Source organism: Dermochelys coriacea, chromosome 4 (genome assembly GCF_009764565.3).
Source record: "Dermochelys coriacea isolate rDerCor1 chromosome 4, rDerCor1.pri.v4, whole genome shotgun sequence".
NCBI lineage: Eukaryota > Metazoa > Chordata > Testudines > Dermochelyidae > Dermochelys > Dermochelys coriacea.
The window spans coordinates 36256972-36275635 of NC_050071.1; the positions used below are offsets into that span (position 1 = coordinate 36256972).

General features: G+C 42.4%; 1 protein-coding gene and 1 long non-coding RNA gene across 23 annotated transcripts in view; one reads left to right on the top strand and one right to left on the bottom strand.

Annotated features, from left to right (window-relative positions):
- The window catches only part of ANK2 (ankyrin 2), a 581571-nt gene that overhangs the window by 249236 nt on the left and 313671 nt on the right, over positions 1-18664 (top strand). The window lies entirely within an intron of this gene.
- LOC122459793 lies at positions 130-18185 on the bottom strand. Its single transcript, XR_006280719.1, has 4 exons — positions 18176-18185; positions 14226-14235; positions 9536-9541; positions 130-201 (listed from the first exon to the last, which is right to left on the bottom strand). It is a non-coding gene; the product is annotated as an uncharacterized LOC122459793 (long non-coding RNA).

Genomic DNA, 18664 nt, shown 5'->3' on the forward strand with positions numbered 1-18664 from the left:
GATGGACCTGTCCTCCGTAAACTTACCTAGTTCCTTTTGAACCCAGTTATACTTTTGGCCTTCACAACATCTCCTGGCAATGGACTTCACAGGTTAATTGTGTGTTGTGTGAAAAAAATACTTTTTTTGGTTTGTATTAAACCTGCTGCCTTTTAATTTCATTGGGTGACCCCTTGCTTTTGTAGTATGGGAAAGGGTAAACTCTTCCACACCATTCATGATTTAATAGACCTCTATAATTTCCCCCCTTAGTTGTCTCTTTTTTAGAAAAGCCCTAATCTTTTTAGTGTCTCCTCTTATGGAAGTAATTCCATACCCTTGATCATCTTTGTTGCCTTTCTCTGAACATTTTCCAGTTTCATTATATCTTTTTGAGATGTGGCAACCAGAACTTGACACAATATTTAAGGTGTGGGTGTACCATGGATTTTTGTAGTAGCATTATATTTGCTGTCTCATTTTTTATCCCTTTCTGAATAGTTACTAATATTCTGTTAGCCTTTTTGACCTCTGTTGATGTCTATGTTGAGTGGTAACAGCTAATTCAGCACCCATCATTATATATGTGTAGTCGGACTATTTTTTCCATTGTGCAAGACTTTGCACTTATCAGTGTTGAGTTTCATGTGAAAATTTGTTGCCCAGTCATCCAGTTTTGTGAGATCCCCACGTAACTCTTCATAGTCAGCTTGTGACTTAACTTGCACATCTGAAGTTAGGCTTTCCGGCCTGCAATTGTCAGGATTGCCTCTGGTACAGAGGCTTGTTTCAGCATTTGTTTACATACTGCAGTTAGAAGATCTGCAATTTGAATTAATTCTGAACTCTTGGGTGAATAACATTTGTTCATGGTGACTTCTTATTAAATTTATAACAAAGGACCTATGTCAGGCCATGTGCCATCCCTGGGGCTTCACAGGGGTACCGCTGAGGTCGAACCCCCTGGCCCAGCCAGGGATCCACCTCTGACTCCCAGGAGTGGCAGGGGACTCTTGCTTCTTCCAGGGCCCTCATTGCCTGAAGCGGCCCCAGTGGCTAAAGAACAAGCAGGTTGACTGGCACTGCAGACACTTCTCCAGGCTCGGCTAAGGCCCTAGCACCTAAGGGCAATCTGGACATGGAATCGCCCTGTAGGAACAACCTCGGTCCCCGGACCACAGGTGCAGATCCCCATCTCCGTGGCCTAGGACCCCAGCACTGCATCCCCGGTCTCTGGTCAGAAGATCCAGGTCCCCGACACCGCGCTCTCACTCTGGTTTCAGCTGACTTTGGACCGTTGGGTGCTCGAAGTAACATCCTCAGGTTACACCGTGCAGTTTGTGGCTGACCCTCCCTCCTATCCCTCTTCTCCATCTCTCTTCAGGGACCCTTCTCATGAACAACTCCTCATCCAGGAAGTCGAGAATGTCCAGCGCCTGTGGGGTGGTGGATGAGGAGGTCCCTGAGACATGGGACACTGGAGTCTGGACACTGGTCTTCCTGCTAAAGATCACCACTGCACAGGTCATGCTTGCCCAGATGGTCTCCCACACAACAGTCCCCTTGGGGCAGGGTTCCTCCCTGTCGTGACACCAGTCTCCATGCTCCCAGTACTGCTCGTTGGGCAGACACTGATCCTAACCTCACCAGTAACCGACCAGAGTCAGTCAGCAGACTCAGGTCTGAACAGCTCCACCATGGTTGCCAGAAGGGAACTGTTTGGAGTTGGACTGGGAGTTCAGCCCCTTGCCAAGGAGGAGTGATTCGCCACTGACCCATGAAACTAGGGCAGCACCTTCAGCGATGGCATGCCAGAAGGGACAGTGGCCCACTCAATGGCTGTACTGGAACCCAGGGGGTATGCCCGTAATGTCGGGCCCATATTCCTGCCAGTCCTCCCTGGCCGCTTCGGACAAACCGCCATAGGCACCGTTAGTTGGAATATGGTACTGAATCCGATGTGGGGGCAGCACATTGGACTCCGGCACTTAAGGACCCATCCCCGGAGAAGGAAGGGGAAACCGCGCCTCCTCAGACAGTGCAGTCATTGTCATCGTCTCCGGACCAAGTGGTGGCAGGTCCCTCCCAAACCGGCATCCTCCCCCCCCCCTTGACTTAAAGGAACAGCAGGCCCTCCTTAAAAGGGTGGCAACTAATCTGAACTTAAGAATTGAGGCGGTTGCAGAGGAATCCGACAACCTCTTTATCATTTATATCCTCCTCCACTGTGGCCTGGGTTGTGCTACCCATCCTCCCAGGGTTCCTTAAGATTGCAAAATCGCTGTGGCAGACCCCCTCTTCAATTCCACCTACTTCCAAGAAGGTAGAAAAGAAGTATTTCATCCCTGAAAAAGGTTTGAATATCTGTATACACACACCCTCCAGCGGCGTCACTGGCATGCTGTTAATGAAAGGGGTAAGGCAGGGCCAAGTCAGTGGTATGCCAAAAAACAAAGACACCAAGAGACTGGACTTATGTGGCAGAAAGATAGATTTATTCGACGGCAAGCCTGCAATTTTGGGTGTCTAAACACCTGGCCTTGTTAGGCAGATACAATTTTAACCTTTGGGATTCCCTGAACAAATTCAGGAGGCCCTCCCACAGGATCGAGCTCAGGAGTTCGCCACTTTAGTGGTCCAGGGCACAGCTGTGGTAAGGGGGGGCCCTTCAAATGGCCTGGGACGCTACTGACTCAACAGCTAGTGTGGTCACCTCTGCGGTGGCCATGAGGCACAGCTCCTGGTTGCAGTCCTCCAGGTTATCCCAGGTGATGCAGGCCACTATACAAGATCTCCCATTTGAGGGGGTGGGGCTCTTCTCCGAGCTCACGGGATTGAGACTCCATGGCCTTAAACACATCCTGTGCCACCTTCTGCTCCTTGGGCCTCCACGCTCCTCAGCAGGCCAGGAAGCTGTTCCGCCCTCCATCTCCACAGTGCAGGTCCCGGGGGACTCTCCAGCTGGGCACCTACAGGAGAAAAGATAGAGACAAGGGGTCTAAGCGGTGACACCCATTGTCTTCCCATTTGTCTGCTCAGATCGTCCTTCCAGGAACCAAGGAGGCCAGAAACAGTCATTCTGAGTGTGCGTTTGAGGACGATGCCCTAGTCACTTCCCAGGATCCACCCTCCTGCTATTTCCTCGACCGCCTCTGCCCTTTCTGGTCAGCCTGGTTTCAGCTGACTTTGGACCGTTGGGTGCTCGAAGTAACATCCTCAGGTTACACCGTGCAGTTTGTGGCTGACCCTCCCTCCTATCCCTCTTCTCCATCTCTCTTCAGGGACCCTTCTCATGAACAACTCCTCATCCAGGAAGTCGAGAATGTCCAGCGCCTGTGGGGTGGTGGATGAGGAGGTCCCTCGAGACATGAAAGGAAAGGGGTTCTATTTCCACTACTTCCTAATCCTGAAAGCGAAAGGGGGCCTCAGATTCGTTTTGGACCTGCATCGTCTCAACAAGTCTCAAAACATTGAAGTTCCACATGGTCTCCCGGCCTCCATCATCCCCTCCCTAGATCCAGGAGACTGATATGCTGCCCTCGACTTGAAAGATGCTCGATTCGGGGGTTGGACACCTTTTCTGCTCCCATGGTCTGGGGCTCTGTATGCCTTCCAGTGCCATTGATTCACAGAGTCCTCATGAAAATCAAGCAGGATGGGGCAAAAGAGATCCTCATAGCGCCAGGTTGGCCACGTCAGCACTGGTTTGGCACGCTACTGGACCTTTCTCCAATCCTCCTTTTCCTGATACATTTGTATCCCCTTTCTCTTCCTCCTCAAACTGTTCTAGATCTTAGTTTTGGCTGACATTAATTGATAACTCAACTTTTGGTGGCCTTTATTTTTTCCCCATGCACAAATCTTCACTGACAATGCCTTCCTTTTTGTATTTCTCACACCTAACTTTCCCAGCTATCATATTTTACCTATCCTATATTCATCATCATGGTATGTGAACACCTCAGATCTTAATTCAAGATTTTAATTTAGATTATAATATTGTTGGGACGGGGACTGTGGCTTCTATGTTTGGATAGTATCAACCATATTGTCAATATTCAATAATATTGTCTGTGTCTTCAGAGCAGGGCTTGAACAGTGTGAAGTTAGTAAGACATGGGTACGACACATTGAATAATGAGGTGAAATCAAATTATTGAATAGCTGCTCATTAAGTGAGTACTGCACATTCTGTGCACTAAATGAGGTACGGGTGCTAGGAAAAAATATGTGATCATGAATTGAAGACTATAATAATTCATACACAGAAGGGGGCTAAATAAAGGTTGCACAGGCAATGCCTTTTGACTGACTTTGCAACTTTAATGTTCTTTAATGTAGTTTGTGTGTGTGTGTACATGGAGAGAGAGTGAGCAGAATGCCACAGGAATTACCTTTAACATATTTACAAATTCAATACAGAATTTCATATGCTGTGGCATTAGTAGTTGTTTGGATTTCATAAGTTCATACAAGAGGAATAAAGAGAAGAAGAAATTACTATTAATGACTGGCACTTTTGACCGTACTCTTCACACTAGCAAGAAACAAATGGAATTTGAGCTTGCAATAAATCATCAGTTTTGCTCTGCTATTGGCTCCGTGCATTTGCAAAAATGCTTTTAAGAAAGCTGCCAAGAACATCTGTTGAAGCCTTGTCATGATGCTTCATTGCTCTAATTTTTCACTTAGAGCATTCCACTATTTTGCTCCCAGCCAGTCGGGGGTATTGTCCAAAAGGAAATTGTATTGATGGAAAGTTGTCTGAGATCACAAAAGAAAAATAGGTCAAGACCCACCTCTTTTATGCCCCTTACAACAAAGAGATTTTTATACAGTTCCCCACACAACCTTTTTATCACAGTTTCACTCCTTTCCTGCCCTACTGTGACACCCCCCACCCTCCAAATACCATTTTCTTGACTTTGGTGCAACTGTGGTGATCTGTAAAATACAGATTTTACAGTTACGTTTTCTAGTAGGAGGCAGGAATATGCAGAGAGTACTGCTAACTGATCATTATGCTTCTGTCACACTCTTCTGTTTTTCCCAACACGCTAACTGGTTAAAAATAAAAACAAACAAACGAAGACAAAAACGGAGTTGAAGGACAAAGTAACATTAAGAAGATCGCTTACACTCTCTTACATTTAGTTAGTTGCATAAACTATGTAAGAATCAATCTATACATGTAATCTTAGTATGTTAAACACGCACATGTTAGTAGTGCAGTTGTGTGGTATTTTGCCTGTGCAGTTGTGTACCCGAGGAATTGAAAATTATACCTTTAATACATAAATGCACAATAGCACCAAAACTGGTCAGAATGGCTCTGATCCAAGGCCTGTTGAAGTAAGTGGGAGTCTTTCCAGAGACTTCAGTGGCTGTTGGATCAAGCTTGTAGTTTCTTCTTTCTAATGGGCAAACGATGTTTTCCTGGTCTGTAGAAGAATTTGTTTAGGCACCTGTGCTTATGGTTTATAACAATAATAGTATTTGGTGTTTAGAATGAAAGTCCTGCTCTCCTTGCTTGGTAATAGAGACACTGAACACAAAACACATGATCCCCGAGAATGGAAGGCAAGCACCTGGTGGTTCTTGTTAATCTGAGAGCTTTCTCCTCAATTTGTAATGCACAAGGCACTCACCCTGGATGTGGAAGGCTCAGATTCTAATCCTTGCTCTGAATTAGGAAGAGGAGGAAATTGAACCGTGTTCAAGGGGAGTGGCCTGACCACTTGGCTCTGTGGGGTGACTTTTGCGTTGTGACTCTGGTTTTCACCAGAAATTTCATCCTGGACCTGAGAAACCTTTTGTGACAAAAGTTTAATTGAAACCGACCCTTAATCATGAAAAGTGTTTTAGTTTCAACCAATTGGCATTTCCCCTCAAAAACACATTTGGTTGAAAAATCCCCTACTAGCTCTAGTGAAAACGCTTTCTGATTCACAGCTTCTACCTTCCTCTGGGGAGACAGAGCAATGACAGACCTGCCACCTCCTGTGCTGCCAGGGCCCTATGTCTGTGGGAGGCCAAAACACCATGCGGTGGGGCATCTAGATGCTTTCAGATCTGCAGAGTTGATGACAGGATTCCACACAGTCTCTGTGTTTAAAAGGCTATGCCCCTCCTGCCAACACCTAATCCCTCTGCCAAGGGGTTAATATGTCAGCTTCTCTGTGTTTCGAAACTCAGAGATTTTTCATTCTGCACACTTTTGCATGGGAGAAAGATGGAGACTGATTGGTGTGTGTGCATGCCTCTGATAAGTTGTATTTGGAGAATTATGGGAACACAGGAATTACCCTTTCAGATCATATTAGTGGCCTATCTAGTCCAGAATTGTATCTCTGGCTATGGCCAATACCAAACATTTCAGGGGAAGGCTTCCCCAGAGAAAGTTTTAAATTAATTAAACACAGTTAATTTTTATACCATTTATAGACAGTGAAACCTACTTAGGTTTACAAAAATGAGTTGCTTGGTAGAGACAGTCTTCTAATGTAGTTGGAACAAAATTGTAATTCTAACTTCTGGTACTGAGGTGTTCTCTTACGACAGGTTGCCTAATAAAGGTGGTCTTTAGTTCAGGTTTCACTGTATTCAGAGCAAGCCATGTTACATTTATAGGTCCAATTTACAGCCCATTGGACCAAAATAGGTGAGAATCTAAAAATGCTGTGGAGCCACATTGATCATTGTTCAAAACAAACAATGCATTCTGCCCTCAAATTGTTTAAACCTTCTTCTGAGCTGGAGAGAGAAAATTTGGAGAAGAAGCTAGCCCCTATGATCACTGGTGCAATGTGGTTCCATTTTATTTATACTTATTTGAAATATCCAATTACTGTTGAGACAAGGTGGATGAGGTGATATCTTTTATTGGACCAAATTCTGTTGGTGACAAAGACAAACTTTTATGCTACACAGAGTTCTTCATTTGGTCTGGAAAACACACACGCACTGTCACAGGTAAATACAAGGTGGAACAGATTGTTCAGCATAAATAGTTCCAAGAGACCATTTGAGGTGAAGTAGCTCGTTAACTCCCCTGCAGTCATAGGATAAAAAAAGGGGTGGAGGTTAATGGGTTACAGATTGTTGTAATAAGCCATAAATCCAATGTTTTTATTGAGACCACAATTTTTAATGTTTAGCAAAGTTGTTAAATTAAGCACCCAGGCTCATCTTTTGAAGGTGTTATGCAAGTTTCCTTCTGAGGATGAGGTCAGAGAGGTCAGGCATGGAGTGATCCTTTTGTGAAAAGTGTTTGCCCATGGGTGATAATGGAGTTTTTGTGTCTCATAATTTTCTCAAATGAGCACACACTGGTTGGTCCAATAAAAGCTATGACCTCAGTCACCTTTTCTCTCCAATATCCTGGGACCAAAACGGCTACAGCAACAACAATACTATTGTTGACTTATACAGAGGTTGAACATTTGGAGAAAATGCCTCTAAAAAGCTCAGTTCTAGCTGAGGCCATTACATTAGTTTTCCATAATATGTTCATGTAACAATTGGTTGGTTGTTTTCTGAATGATTACAAGATATACTTTATCCCGGAACTGAACCAGCCAAGTTTTTTAGTTGAGGTGTGGTTAGTAGTCATATCTGTTGCAGGAATGCCCTCTGGTGGTGGCTAGGAAGAACAGCATTATTAGACGCTACAGGATGGGGCTGGCAAGTTTAGTTTGGAAAATATAGTCTGACAATTATTGGGCAAGTTAAAAAAATGTGCGCTGAATAAAACACTAAAGAATTTCACGTTTTAAATAGAATAAGAGAGAAATATTCTGAAACTCTACAGTGCAGTCCTGAAGTTAGCTTGTTACTTGTAGTAGTCAAGGACCACAGAAAGTTCACTACTAAAATTTCCGACATTGAAGAATAACCAAAAGCCTGGTGATTAGAAGGCTTACTGGGGATGTGGGAGAACCCCAGGTTCAAGTCCCTGGGCACTTGTACCTCGGTCTTCCAAGTCACAGGTGAATGCCCTAATCACTGGGCTATTTTGGAATTGGGTTTCTTTCTCATGTTGACCAGAAACTTTATCCTGAACCCGATGAAAAATTCCAGATGAAAAATGTGTTGAAACTGTTATGTTCCCAGGAAAAGTTTCACCATATCAGTATTTTTCAATGAAAAAGAGTTATCCCAAAAATTCCTGATCAGCTCTAGTAAGAAATTCCCCATAATTGCCCTTTCATGATGAATGCAAACAGCGGTAGATACATTTTAATTAGTATAAGTGGCAACTAGGCACTATGGAGATGTTCACCCTAAAAATGCCTTAGGTAGATTAGTTTAAAATGGATAAAAAGTAGAACTGATTCAATGCTGCAAATATGCATTGTGAATATTCACTTGAATTCATTTACTATGCTGTGCCCCTCGGGTATGTGGTTTTACATGAACATTCAAGAGATTTGTGCCAGAAAAATTAATTGTTCATGGAGGATGAGACGCTGACTGTGTACCAGTGACTGCTGAATCACCGGGTGGCACTGTGATCTTACAGAAGTCAGATACATCTTTCAAACCAGTGCCATGCAGGTGGAGGATTGACATTCTGGCATCAAAACAGAGGTAGAGAGAAGCTTGATGTATCACAATAAATATTTCATGGACAGCTCTTCCTATGGACATATGGGACCCAGACATGTGTGCACAGCTCCCAGAGACTACAATAGTTACTGCCTGTTTGTATCTGATGGTTTTATTGTGTGTGTGCATGTATATTAATTTGCACTAAAAGATAACCAGCTCAACCCTTTGTTACCTTTCTGATAAGAATCTTTTCTCACTTTAAAGTCTCAAATATCTGATCTAAATCTGTTCATGGGTACTATGCAGTAGCTATTGTAGTCATTAAGGACAAATGCAAAGTACTCCACTTAGGAAGGAGCAATCAGTTGCACACGTACAAAATGGGAAATGACTGCCTAGGAAGGAGTACTGCAGAAAGGGATGGGGGGGAGGGGGGGCGCAGAGGGGTCATAGTGGATCACAAGCTAAATATGAGACAACTGTGTAACACTGTTGCAAAAAAAGCAAACATTGTTCTATGTATTAGCAGGAGTGTTGTAAGCAAGACACAAGAAGTAATTCTTCTGCTCTACTTTGCACTGATTAGGCATCAACTGGAGTAGTGTGTCCAGTTTTGGGCATCACATTTCAGGAAAGATGTAGTCAAATTGCAGAAAGTCAAGAGAAGAGCAACAAAAATGATTAAATGTCTAGAAAACATGACCTATGAGGGAAGATTGGAAAAAAATGGGTTTCTTTAGTCTGGAGAAGAGAAGACTGAGAGGGGATATAACAGTTTTTAAGTATATAAAAGATTGTTATAAGGATTGTTAAAAGGAGGAGAAAAATGTTCTCCTAAACTTTTGAGGCTAGGACAAGAAGCAATGGGCTTAAATTGCAGCAAGGGGAGGTTAGGTTGGACATTAGGAAACACTTCCTAACCGGCAAGGTGGTTAAGCACTGGAATAAATTGCCTCGGGAGGTTGTGGAATCTCCATCACTGGAGATTTTTAAGAGCAAGTTAGACAAACACCTGTCAGGGATGGTCTAGATCAGTGCTACTCAAAGTGGTGGTCCACAGACCGCTGCCAGTCCGCAAGCCATCGGCTGCCAGTCTGCGTGCACATTGGAAAAAAAAATTGCCGGTCCCCCACATCAGATAGTTTGAGAAGCACTGGTTTAGATAATACTTAGTCCTTCCATGAGTGCAGGGGACTGGACTACATGACCCCTCAAGGTCCTTCCAGTTCTAGGATTCTATGATTATTACACACAGTGCTGTTCTCTGTTGTACCCCAAAATCCCCATGCATGGCTCCTGTTGACAGTAATGATAGTTTTGCCCAGGGACACAGTGATGTGTGTGCAACTGTTATTTATAGCTCCTTTCATTTTTAAACCCTACTTAGATTGTAAATTTGGTGGGGCAGGAACCACTTTTTTATTATATATTGTGACAAAGCTTCTCCTCTGCTTTGGTGGGTCCTGCGCTTATTGGCAGATTTGCTCACTTCAGAGGTTCACGGCAGCCCTCAGTTTGGCCACTTTCATGGCTCAAATCTGCTGTTCGCTCAGTTAGCCTCATCTCTGGCCAGCATGGGGAAAAGGAAGAACAACAATCCCTGCAGTCTCTGCTGATCCACCTAGTGGATCGGGGAACAGGCCAGAGACCTTCCCCCCCGGTGGAACCCACAGTCCAGGTCAACTCCTCGGGTATCAAGTAGGTAGTTGGGGGAATGGAGGGATGGGGGGAACCTGGGACCGGTCTCTACTCCGGGTTCCAGCACAGGGCCCTGTGGATTGCAGCTGTCTATAGTGGGTCCTGTAACAGCTGTGTGACAGCTACAACTCCTTGGGCTACTTCCCCATGGCCTCCTCCCAACACCTTTATTCTCACCACAGGACCTTCCTCCTATTATTTGATAATGCTTGTACTTATCAGTCTTCCAGTAGTACACCTTCTCACTCTCAGCTTCTTGTGCCTCTTACTCCCAGCACCACAAACTGAAGTGAGCTCCTTTTTAAACCAGGTGCCCTGATTAGCCTGCCTGTCTTAATTGATTCTGGCTGCTTCTTGATTGGCTGCAGGTGTTCTAATCAGCCTGTCTGCCTTAATTGTTTCCAGAAAGTTCCTGATTGTTCTGGAACCTTCCCTGTTACCTTACCCAGGGAAAAGGGACCTACTTAACCTGGGGCTAATATATCTGCCTTCTAGTATCTGGAGCAGCTTCATGCTCAGCATGAAAACTGGCTAGTAAAGAGAACCACCGAGGTCCACTTTGAAAACCTGAGGAATGCTCCAGTCCTTGTGCTTGATGTCAACAATGATTTTGAGGATGACTCAGCTGAAGAAGAAGAGCTCATGAGGAAAGTAAAGGCTTTTATAAAGACTCTGTGATTTGAAGCTTTGCCATCTCCCTCCACTACCAATCCAGGATTTCTTATTTATTTGCAACCAGCTTGGACCTGATTATGCTGTTTGCCATTAAAACAAACAAAATAATCAGCAAATCTGTGTGTCAAACCTGGAAGGCCAAAAATGTAACTGAGGTATTTTAGTGGAAAAAAAAATCACTGTCTTGTAGCCATCTGGCCTGACCCTGTGACAATATGTGTACAGGGCCTATCACAATGGGGCCCCAGTCCCTGACTGAGGCCAAAGAATACTACTACCATTCAAGTAATAATAGACAGACCTTATACACACAAATTATTCCTCACAAGCCAACCCTGTGGAGTAGTAAAAGTAGTATTGCTTTCATTTTACAGATGGAGAAACTGATGCAGACAAGTTAAGTGCTTTGTCAAGGAGCACTGAGGAAGTGAGCGTTAAAGCCAGTAGAGATCCAGGCTGGGTCTGAGATTAGAACTTTGCTTATCTTGAAAAGTTCACACAGCTAATTGTTCCTTGTTTTGTATGGTAAAAAGTCATGCTCTTACCCGCTTGGCCTTTTGTGTTGATGTAAATGTACTAACATCAAGAGTCAAAGCTGGACTTGTTTTTTCATCTAGCTCAGAACATGTGTGTATTGGATCTGTCAAGCCACATCACAACAGAGCCTTTGTTAAGTTCTTAGCAATGTGATGCTTTTTGAAGCTCCAAGGATCTGTTTCTATTAACATTACACAAACGTAGCATTAAAACATAAAATTGAAACGGCAACATAAATGTTATCCAGTGAATACTGTTAGTTTGAATTTAATTGAATTTTATCCAGAAATGAGGCTTACTCTCAGTTGGTGAGATAAAGACTGACTCTTGCAAGAAGAGTACTTGCAGTCTATCATCTGGGAGTCTGAAGGGGAGAGAGAATGGATTAGCAAATCCTTTCAGGGAAGCGGTGGAACTAAATTCTAAAGTATTTTCTTATTTTACTTGATCATTTTGAAAAGTGCAAGTAGTTTTGCTTAAATACCTACTGGTTCTCCAATTCCTAGCAAAATAGAGTTTACTCTGACTTCTGTTGCCTTTAAAACCTTACCCCCAATCAACGGAAAAATCAACTTTCAGGCAACTGAAATTGTGAGCCCCTACTGAGGGAGGCGGTGAATAAACTATGTTGCCTGTTTTGGAGTAAGGCCTCTAATAAGGACCAGAAGATTTGATTTAAAGTGTTTACTGCCAAGAAGTAGATTTGGGCCCTTTTCTGTTGCAATAAATCCCATAGGAATAAAACACCAATAATCTGAAAAGAAAATACAATATTATAAGTATAGTCTTCAGTTCAAACTTCAGCATGAATCATAGAAGATTAGAGTTGGAAGAGACTTCAGGAGGTCATCTAGTCCAACCCCCTGCTCAAAGCAGGACCAACCCCAAGTAAATCATCCTAGCCTAGGGCTTTGTCAAGCCGGGCCTTAAAAACCTCTAAGGATGGAGATTCCACCACCTCCCTAGGTAACCTATTCCAATGCTTCACCACCCTCCTAGTGAAATTTTTTTTCCCTAATATCCAACCTAGATCTCCCCCACTGCAACTTGAGACCATTGCTCCTTGTTCAGTCAATCCTTTGGAATGAAGCTCAAAACCATTATTACTAAGAGGAGTTATAGGATTAACTCCCCTGTCCTCACATATGGCGCCATTTCACTGAGAATAGAAACAATGAGGATAGATTTGACAGTACAGATTTAAAATCATAATCAGTTTGGACCTCTTCCTAAAATGAACATAGTGAAACATACCCTTTTCCAAGCACATTTCTAAAATGGTGTGTGTGAGGAGTGGGAGGGGGAACTGTGTTTTACGCAGTTTATATTGGAATAGAGAGTGATTACATTACCACCTTAATAAAGAGCAAAATAGAGGTGGAAATTCAGTGTGATTCTGAAAATGTAACATCGTTCTCCTGATTTCTGAATAATAAACTGGCTATTTTTATTTTTGGGTTACTGAAGAATTTAGAAGTGAATATTGAGTCGTAGATTTTAAGACCAGTAGGGTCCATTATTATAATCTAGTCTGACTTCCTGCATAACACTGGTCAGAGAACCTCATTCATTAACTTGTGGATCAAACCCATAACCTCTTTGATTTACAACATATCTTTTAGAAAGATAGCTAGTCTTAATTTAAAGACTACAAGTGCTGGCGAATCCACCACATCCCCATGTAATCTACCATGCTCCTTGGTCTGTTGTTGCATGGCACATGTACATGCTCTGTGCGTTGGCTGAGATTTTCAAAGGATCATAAGGGAGCTAGAAGCCCAATGCTTGTTGAAATTCAACTAGTTTTGGTTACTTGACTTTCTAGGGTCTCTTGAAAATACTTGTTGCAGTGTCAGAAGTACCTGACCACTGTAGGCCAAGTCTAGCCAGCTACAGCTGAGAGGAAATGGGATCTTAATATAAAAAGCAATCCAACTAGATTCAGCTTCAAAGCAAATACGTATGATATTGGCAGGTGGCGGGGTGATATGACACTTGAAAATATACCCAGTGTAAGTATGTTCTATTATCCAAATGATGTGAAGATCAGGCTACTTCAATCAAAATTGACCAAATTTAGAATTATTATTTGTTCAAAAAATAGAATTGTGCTAAGCACTGGACAAATACACAGGAAGACAACTGCCCTGACCTGAATAGCTTTCTTGGGTACTCATCCGTGGAAGAGATGTGTAACATCATTAAGCTCCAGGACATGATATAGATACAAGTACATCTCTAGGAGTAGGAAGCCAGTGACTAAGGCTGTTGCTAATATCCTTATTTAGGCTAAAAATTCAGATGAGAATGTATATGTAACTCAGAACTACACAAGGCCTTGGCCTACTAGGACATATGTTTTTGAAGAATGTATTTAAATATATATTTATATATTTTAGTGCTAAGACTACCATAAAGGGTCTGAAAAATCCCACATGCTAGGTTTTATGCCATAAATCCCCTCAGTTGCCTTGTATTCTAGTAGTAAGGGCTTGTGCCTTTTTCATCCCTTTTACTTTCCTAACTTGTTTGTGTTCAGTCCTTCCACGTTTATCACCTGGATGGTTCCAGTTGTTGCCTGGAATGGAGTTGACTAGCATGACTTCAACTGGAGCAAGTTTTGATCACACCCAACTTTCTTTACCTGCTGAGGAGCATTGAGGACTATACATAGGTGATTGCCATATATATATGTATGATATTTTTTCAAGATAATTGTATGTTGATCATGGCATGGTAACTATCACAATAAAAAATGAAGTAAATGTACAGTGTAGAAGTCTGACTTCTTTCTTTCTGCACTGTGAAATAGTAGCTTTTCTTATGGTAAAATGTTTGAAAATTGTAAAGAACTACAAGGTGTAGATTGAACAAAAAGTTTTCATATTTCAACGATTCTTAGCTTTTAAGGGCAAAATTATTCTATAAATCAACATAGACTTAGTATAACTAAATGCATAATTTTATTTCATTCATGGTTGATTAAGCAGAAAAAGTAATTCATGTAAGGAACATGTATTGAAATAGATATTTGATAGCATAATGATATGTTTTTATGTTTTTTTTGACTGACTCATTTCAAGCTTATAACCTGTAAATCAGCCCACATAGGAGGACCCATATGGACAAGAGGAGTCTAGCAATTTCAGTGGAACTTCATGTCAGCATAAAAGTGGACCTATGTGCCCTTTGTAGGATCAAATCTGTCAGTTGTGATCATTTTAGGCAAGGGTATGTGTCCTAGCCTGTATTTGTAATGTGCTCTGAAATATACGTCATATCTATAATATTAGTGTTTTAAAATAACCCTTATTTTAACTAAACAATTCTGATACCTCTTAATTCACCATGAGTTTGAGCCATAACAGTGATTGAAACATAATTGATCCAGGATGATGGAAGACAGTGCAAATGAATATATAACTCCAGAATTATAGATTATGCTTTCTGGTATAAGCGGAAGTCAAAATGACTGTTGACTTTTCCATACCAAGGGGCCAGTTCTTTCCCTGATACACATGCTCCACTATTTATATCATCAAAAGAAGAAAGAGACCATGTGTTTTCAATCTGGTGTCTCTGTGGATAGGAAGGATAATAGTTTCCTTTCAGCTGTCCAACCAGTGGTGCTATTGCAGGGGTCCTGAGTCATGGGTGCCCCGCCCTTGCAGGACCTAGTTGAGATGCTGCTGCTGTTCCAGTGCCATATGTTGTGGAGTATGAACTCACTTTGTTCTGACTGAGAGCTCTGGTGTGATGATGATTTGAGTTCTCTGAGAAACCAGGAACTGTATCCCTTATCATGGCCCTTGGGTACTTTACAATTTAATCATCTCTTCCTCTTTAACAGGATACCTCCATTCACCATTTCTCCCCACAAACACACACTGAAGTTTGAGACACATTCCCTAAAGTCACTTCAACACATGGGAGTAAATCTGCCTGTCTCCACCCACCCCCATGCTGGTATAGCTAGAACAGACTGAGGAAACACAATGGGAGGCGGTGGAGAGGGGGTATAAAATCACATTGAGCCTGGCAGGTTGGGAGTGGGGGAAGGAGGGCAGATTTACTTATTTAACTGCCATGGAGTTATTTCAAGTCCTTTTGTAGTCTTGGGTCACTTGTAAGTGATATGGTTCAGCTATAAACATAAAATCATGTGTCTGCTGATCTGCATTTGTTTAGAGTTAAAGGGAGTTCTGTTCCCACAGTTGGGAGATAACAGATTTTACTGACTTGTAGACTTCCATGGTTCATGTGATTCAGTTCCATTGGCACATGTGTTTAGAGTTTCTGGAAAAGAAGCAGAAGCCTGCTCAGACGTTCAGAAGAGAGGTGGGGAGGAGGGAGAATGTTAGCGTACTCTTGGTTGATCATTTTTAACACTAATGACTTGATGAAATGTGAAATCTCTGAACATATAGTGACAGTCAAAGGGGAACATTTGGAGAACTCAGCTGAATTGCAATAAGGTTTCCAATTATTTCAGACTTGTCAAATGGAGTATCCTTTTGAAAAGCTACATTTCTTTTGTAACCTCGGCAGTGCACTTTCAAATCTCCATAATAACAAGAGGTTGCTTTGGAGAGTGGTTCAGATGGTGCCGCTTTTTGTTGTTGCAAGATTAGTTATTTTCCAGGCTCCCAAGAAGTTGTATAGTGTCTTTCTCAAATTATTCCTCTCAATAAATCCCTGTTCTTTAACTAAAGATGGTAGTTAATGGTAGTTAGTATTTTCATTTTAGCAATGAATTAGGGCCCAGCCCTGCTAGATGCCTGACGGGACCTATTGAGTACCCTCAACTCCCACTGGAGTTAATGAAATCTAGAGTGCGCCTCTCCTTTTCAGGATCAGGACCATGGTGATTTATATATATTTGGATATGTCAGGCCCTCCTCTTGGTGCTGGGGAGTGCACTTCGCTGGTGATGGCGATTTGAATGTGTAGTGCAGTGCTTCTCAAACTTAATTGCACCGCAACCCCTTTCTAACAACAAAAACTACTACAAGGTGGGGAACCGAAGCCTGAGCCTGCCTGAGCCCCAGGTCGGGGGCCAAAGCAGAAGCCCAAGGAATTCAGCCCCAGTCAGGGGGCCTGTAACCTGAACCCTGCTGCCCAGGGCTGAAGATGAAGATGAAGCCGAAGCCTGAGCCCCATTGCCCAGGGCTGAAGCCCTTGAGCTTCAGCTCTGGGCCCCAGCAAGTCTAATGCTAGCCCTGGTGACCCTATTAAAATGGAGTTGCGACCCACTTTGGGGTCCTGACCCACAGTTTGAGAACTGCTGGTATAGTGTATATGCATGCATGTTCTTTTACTTCCTAAAGCAGAGCCAAAGTGAGCAGGACAGGTTCCATCTTAACAAAGAATACTGCGCCTCCCCATTACACTCCCCCTTCCCTAACGCCTCTTGATCTTGCTTATTAGATCAAATGCAGTAACCTCTGTTCTAGAAGGCTGTTTACAATATTTTTGTCTTAAGTACAGACCCAAAATAAGACCAATTGCTCCAGTCTGATGTAAACACAGTATTTGACCAACTTGCTGATGCAGGAGCCCATTGTCATTGCCCAAGTCATTTTGATCTGACTCTATAAGAAAATAATGTACTCAGGGTTGCAGTCCTGCTTCAGATGTAGTGCTCTGGAATTGATCAAAAAAGTCCCTTTGACAAGAAACCAAGCTATTTCTTGACAAAGATCATTCAAAATAATCTAAAATTAAGTTCTTAAAACGCAAAGTCTTAAATCACTGAATGTTGTAAAACTGCTGAGATAATTAAGAATTCTACTCATCAGTGGGCAGCAGAATCCAGATAAAAGTAATATTCCAAAGTCTTTGAAATTCACACAAGTATTGGAAATTCATTAGTGTATGTACCAGCACTGTTCCCATTTGCCTTTTAATTGTCTATGAGCAATCTTTTATTGTAAAATCCAATATACGCGGAATTGGAACTCAGCTGTTTTTAAAAATTGCTATAGTCTGGAATTTAGCAAACACCAAGCCAAAGACAAATTTTTAAAAATAGAATCTCAATGCACTTATATATATAGGAATGCAATAAATCAGACCTTCTGTGGTTCCTGATGTATTTGTGCCTTTATGTGACTCAAAAGTGACTTTGTCTTTAAAACCAATATTTAACAGACTAGTTTATAAAGATTACTGAAGGCTTGAAAATATGACCAGGCATCTACTAACCAGAGGACCCAGCCTATTAGCCAAAGACTGTTTAAAAAAAAAATGAAGTGAGTCCCCTCTAGCAAAGTCCAAGAACAACACTGCCCAAGGCCTACCCTTAGACACCCCTGTTCAGTGGCTGGGAACAATAGGGAGCTGTCCTTACATCCAGTTTAGGGGGAGTTATTTCTGCCTGGTAGGTTTCTGATCAATTTGAAAGCTGCTCCCCACACCTATCTACCTCTGGGTGCTGGAAGGGGGAAGGAATTTTCTCTATTTCCACCACCCCAGGTACCTCTGGGTGTTACAGGGTGTGCCTCCAGTTGTTCATGTCACTCTAAACCTTCTGGCTTGTGGCAGGATGGTGGTGGTATTCCCATTCTCAACCTCATCCCAAGCCTCCTGATTGCTAGCAGAGGTGGTCTCTGTCAGAACTAGATAACTCATGAAATGGATGCTGGGATAGAGTAATCTCCACCTGCCCCCGCTAGTGAATAGCCCCAATATAGTCTCTCCTGTTTTCAAACGGGTAACAACTAAAACACCAGTGCACACAATTTTAGTCTTGATGATGTAGGTCATTTAAATGTAATTCTTCATGTGGGCAGGGGAGCACTCAGACTGTATTTGTATTTGCAAGTGTTTCATGAAATAACTTAACAGTCAAATCAACATATGCAATTGCATTTATCCAAAGCCATATTTCTTTAACAACAACAACAACTTAATGCATGTGTTTGAAACTTTGTGCATAACACAATCATTTATGTGAGAGTAATTTTATCTTGCGTTCAGGCAGTTCTTCTACCTAGGACTATGTCAGCACTTGTATTTTTAGTTGTGTTTTAGCTAACAAAGGTGTAAAATCTAGTGTAGACAATACACAAACATTTGTGCATTATCCTCACTAGAAGTTCCTGTCATATTAATTAACAAACCATACTGCTGATAAGATCTCTCAGAACTCTTTTAAAGTTTTTCATGTGGGTTGTGACTAGGAATGTAAATTTACCAATGGGATCCTGGTTGGAACAAACCCTTT